Raw genomic sequence first — 5922 nt, 5'->3', positions numbered from 1 at the left:
TATATATATATATGGCATTTAAACCCTTCCTAGACTTTTGCAATATTCTGAACAATGTTTCTAAACGCTTTAAAAGAGCACAGAAAGTCATATTTCAGCTCCCTGCTTCCTCTGCTCTTTGCCGCCTGCAAGAGCTCTTGGCCACGCCCACTTCTCCACTCTGCATGGAGAACAGTTGATCAGTTGTTCAGCTGCAGCAGGAAGTGTATCCTGCAGGATGGGCTGCACAAAGCTGCATTTAATACAGATAAAGCAAAAACATGCAGCAAACTTACATGAACCCAGGGGTGACATGGAGGGAGGCAGAAAGTCGAACCGTGAGGGACTACTGGGTATAATTTCTTTATTTTTAGTTTCAAAATTCGATCTCGCCCATTAGAAAGTTCTAATCCCACTGTATTACTTACATACGAACAACAATCCAAACATAAATACCACCCCAGCACTAAACAGAACAGCCCACAAGAACAACCCGTCTGAACACACATCTCAAAAAGGTCCACTATTCTCTCCCAAGAGCAGCCCCTGTGGCCTCTCCAGACATTACAATACATTTATAATCTCGTGCAACTTCCCTTTCATTTTCTTATTTTTGTTGTCATTAATGGGACTTGGTGAGCCCAATAGTTTGTGTAAATACTGTTTATCCTGCAAGAAATAAAACCTGACTGCGGTCAATCGCAGTTAAAAACATATTAAGTACTAAAAAAAAAAAATCTATAATTGTAAAACAAAGGACATTTTGTTCATCTGTCCTTTAATCCTCATTTCAAACCTACATAGAGTCGAGCATGAGCTCCTGATAATCAGGATGCATTTTATGTTACATCCTGCTCTTTTTCATCCAAGTTAATTTAACCACTACTGAATTTAAATGACTGGGCTCCTCTCCCTCAGCATAAACAATACTCAGATTTGAGTTTCCACCTGCTGCAGAAAGCTTCCTGCAATCACGCAGGGGGGAAAATTACACGTCAGCCACTGTGTCAGAATGATTAATATGCCACTGTATCATGGCATAGTAATCCTCTTTGCAACGGTGCGATCAATCACACGACGCCCGGCGGGTCGCTGTGGTACACACCACAAGACCCAGCTGAACGCCGAGGCGAGATGGGTTCCTCCAATAATACAGTCACAACAAACAGCTTGATGGAGTCTGGCTGCCTGGCAGGAGAGGAGGGGAACTCTGCACAACCACAGAGGCATCGTCTTCACGTTTAGCTGTTTTCCAAACGCAGGAAACAGCTAAAATAGCTCGGTGTTTTTGAGAGTCGATAAAACAGAAAAAATAAAAGAATAAAAATCAATTTGAGCTAACGACCGAAATGAGTTGGAACGTATGGAAAACTACAGAGAACATGTAGAACTTAGGTCAAACTAGGATGAAGTGAATCTGTGAGACGTAACAATCCCAAAATAATATATAATCTGGATCACTCCGTGATGTCTGTAGGCGAGGACTGTTCGGGGCCAGTCAACCCAAATCAGCCTTAAAGTATCTACATTGAACGTAGATGCGTTACATAACGCACCACTGTAAAATACAGTGTAGTTTTGTCAAGCTTCTTTGTAATTTTAATATACAAGAATTTATTTTACATGTGCTAATAATGGCCATGTGTCACAGCAGGGGCGATTCTAGAATCTTGTCTTTAGGGGCACTTAGCCCCCAGTGCTGACAATGGCTCTTGGTTTGAACAACGTGGTGGCCATTGGCGTCAGAAACATTCATAATGTGGTGGTCAGGGGGTACACTGGTGGGGGTGTCTCGGGGTCCTCCCCCAGAATATTGTAAATACAGTAGATGCCATTTCCTGCTTTCTGGTGTATTTTAACGGGTTTTTAAACACCTACATTCACGTACATTTGTAAACACTTGATTCAATAACTAATTTAGAGACCTCGATCGGCACAACAAGAAGTAGCGCTACGTTAGCGGCATGCAATACAGATGTGCTAGCTAATATGCTACAAACGTAGCGCTCTGCTTTACATTACACAACATAATAAACACTTTGTACAAAATCAGTTTAGTGTTAATTGATCATAAAGACTAAACTTAAGCAACCAGAATTTGAAATATTGCTATATCTATGTTTAAAACACAAAATAAAGCACAAATAGCACGAACCTTTAATTTAACCATTAGGCATACAATGTAATTATGACAGAAAATGGAGGATTTACCAGCAGTTACCTTCGTACAGGTGAACATGTGGTACTTCCTGTTTATCACTGTTGTATTCAGATGCTCATGAGATTGGCCGCAGAGCTTTATCATCTTTTGTATTTTTCTAGACTCAGTTTAGGTTTTGGAAATGGAATAAAGTTTATTCCATCCTCTAAAGTAGCTATTCAAATAAACCACTCAGGGGGACACAGTTACTGAAAGCGAGTAGCTCAGGGGCCGGACAACCAGCAATTAAAGTCCTAATGTAAATAAAAAAAATATATAATTTTTTTAACTTTATTTTTCAGGGGCGATGAGTTAAAATTTAGGGGCGTGTCAGCATCCCAGACACAAGGCTAACGTCACCACTGTGTCACAGCTAACAGAAGCTCCAACAGGGGAACAGTTAATAAAGGCTGTAAACTGTTGCCAAGAGCGATCAAAATAAATCATATTTTAGAGGGAGTGTGGTAAAGAGACGAAGAAGACATGCAGGCAAGATGGAGGGGATGGAGAAAGGGGATGCAGCACAAACACACCAGAGCTCTGAGTAAATCTGACCTCAGTTCAGGTGTTTGAGGCTCAGCTGTCCTGCAGGCCAACTGTACACCTCAGTGACCAGGATGACACCAAATCACACATCTAACCAGATGACAGTGTGCTGCGTCTCATGTCTCTAATTCTCATGACACAAACACAGTGAAATACAACTTACACTATCCATCCAGAGGCAGAGCTCAGCTTTTATTGCCAATAAATTACATATTGATCTCACAGCGGGTTTGGTGGATGGGGAAATGGACTGAGCTGCTGAACTGACTATTGAGTTGTTTTCCTCTGCAAAGAGATGATCGAATTCCTGCTGTTCTTCTGCACTTGTGCAGGCTGCCTCGTGGCGTCCTTCAGGCTGCAGCAGCGCAGATATTTAACACACAAATCCTGTTTTCATGTGTGAATTATGTGGGAGAGATTCTGTGAAAATCCTCAGAGCTTCCGGGTAAAATCTCTGTTCTAGTCTACTGCATTTTCAGGAAATGGTTCCATGTAAACATCTTTTATTTGCATGTGTTGCTCTCTTTCCTACGGCCTTTTCTGTACTTTGGAGTATTTCTTAATATATAACATTGTGCCAAAAACGTCACATTTTGTAGCTGTAGTTGATACGCAAAACAAACACATAATGAAGTACTTTAGCTCCACTAAATTATTGTCTATCTTTAAAGCTTTGTGTTGAAACAGGTCTCTTCATACCACCTTAGTCTGCTTTGGACCCTTGGCAGCCACTGCAACATTGATAGTTTACTCTTCTGGAGTGTAATTTAGAACTGTTTATGATTTTTATTTTCATCATTGGCATGTTTAGATCTGGACATTCAGATCTGTGGCAAAATCCCACTGGGCTTCACCTGCTGGAAACTTGTTGGTGACTCAAAATGACAATAAATAGGTAAAGTTCCTGTTGCAGTCTCACTGAAGCGAGCCGTGCAGCTGCATCGTGGCCAGCTATCGTTGTGTGCACGGCTTGTATAACTGTATTCTAGGCCATGCAGACTGTTGTTGCCCATGACCACTCTCTTGGACCCCTTCTTCTCTCTTTGGGGTTCATTCTGAGAAAACAGTCTTTTGTTTCATTGTTACGCTGATTGTCAGATTTATCTAACCCTTTAAAACACAATCGTTCATGCACAGTTCACCGTCTGTTAAATTTTCTTCATGGCTTCTAATTTTTCAAGTTTCAACAGAAGAAGACTGACGTCATTGTGTTTAGCTCTAATGTCTCGGTTCCTGTAAACCTCGACCCTCTTCAGCCATATCTTAAGCAGTCTGTTACAAATCTTGTGATGTTTTTTGGACTCTGAGGTTAAGTTTAATAAATAGATCAACTCTGTTCTATAAAAAAAGCTTCTTCCAGTTAAGGCAGATAGGTCCGTGTTGACCAGATTGGACCTTGATATCATAGTCCATGCCATCATTACAACCTAACTTTACAGTAATGCACTTTGTGTTGGGATCAGTCAGGTCTCCCTTTCACGTCTCCAGCTCGTTCAAAATGCTGCAGGAACTCGTAGAACATATTTCACCCAGTTTTATCCTCCCTTCACTGGCTCCCTGTACGTATCAATATATATTTTTAAATTCTCCTGTTAACCTTTAAGTGCCTAAACGGCCTTGCACCCTCGTATCTCTCTCATCTACTTCAACCTTGTGTTCCTTTTCAGGTGCTGGGATCATCTGCTTTTGGTTGAACCAAAAAACCAGGCTGAAGCTCACATGAAATCGGGCTTTTTCAGCCGTGGGCCCTAAACTCTGAAACAATCTGCCCCCCAGCATTAGACAGACCACTTCCTGTTTTTAAATCTCTTCTAAAAACACGTTTTCACTGATTAACACAGTGCGACTTGATTTAGAATTTCATTGTTTTGTGTTTTAGTGTTTTTCGTTAGATGCTTTTAATTACATTGTTAATTTTTTCTTTAATTATTGCCATTGATTTTATTGTTAAGCACTTTGGTAACAGCTGCTGTTGTTAAATGTGCTTTATAAATAAATCTGACTTTGACTTTAAATCATTGTACCCGCCTCAACTTTGTATCCACCTTGTCAACCGCCCCCCAACTTTATGATGAACACTACTGACTCTAGGTTTTAGGAAACGTTTAAATGATAATTGATCATCAATGTGGTTTGTATAAGTGGAGTTTCGAGGCTGCAGCCTTAAGTGTCGTTAGAAAAGAGCTCCCTGTCAAAATACAACTTTAGCGCTCGAGACAATTTGGAGACGGTTTTAAAATCACGCGAGGACTCGGGCTCTTATGAGTGAACATTTGCCACACGGATTTTATGAACGTGTTTAAAACTTTAAGACTGAACCTCTGCGACTCAAGTGAGAAAACAGAAGTCTTGCCAACGTTTCCAAACACTTTCCCTCACACATGTTCACCAACTACTCCCCAACTGTCACAACCCAGTGAGATACTTCCAGTAGTTTTAGAGTTTTCTAACTAATCCACAATCACAAGACAGAAGAAGTTTAGAATTATGCATTAAGCTTCTAAAATAAAATGACTTTTTATAATGTTTGCTTAAAACACAATTGGTTGTGTTTTGTCTGTTTTCCATACAAAAAGCATCTGCTTTAAAACACCTGCACTAAGCCTGTGCTTCATGCCTGTATATTTTAAGTACCATGTTTGAGCCTTGTCCAAATGTAATTAATTAGAGTTGTTTGTGCAGGAATGGGTCCAGGTTTGTTGCAAAAATACATACAATGGAAAAAAGGGGGATTACAGTTACGATACCTCTGAAATAAGCACAGCTTAATGTTGTGCAAAGTTGCATAAAGATGGTTCCTCTGCTCACGTAAATGCATGCAGATGTCATGGTTGTGCAGCAGGTGTTGTATGTATAGTAAGTGCATAGGCCTACAGTAAAAACTATTTTGTATCCTATTAGTAGAAATAATCAAAAATTAGGGACAAAATAGGTACGGTATGACCATCCCCCATTTGTCCCCACACGTGTTCACATGTTGTCTAATCTTGTTTTACTGTAGGAGATGGTTCCCATCCCACAGATACAGGTGTAAAAATTATATGCTGACTTCCTGTGAGCTACAGTTTTATTATAGTCATCTTTATTGAACTTTTTTTGCAAAGCAGACACGACAAACAACAAGATGCAGTAACAGAAACTGTACAAAATACAACAAAAAAGGTTGAATCATGTCATCTGGACTTCGTTTTTTTTGT

The sequence above is a fragment of the Nematolebias whitei genome, chromosome 4, assembly GCF_014905685.2.
Source record: "Nematolebias whitei isolate Nwh7 chromosome 4, NemWhi1, whole genome shotgun sequence".
NCBI lineage: Eukaryota > Metazoa > Chordata > Actinopteri > Cyprinodontiformes > Rivulidae > Nematolebias > Nematolebias whitei.
This window is presented reverse-complemented; position numbering follows the sequence as displayed.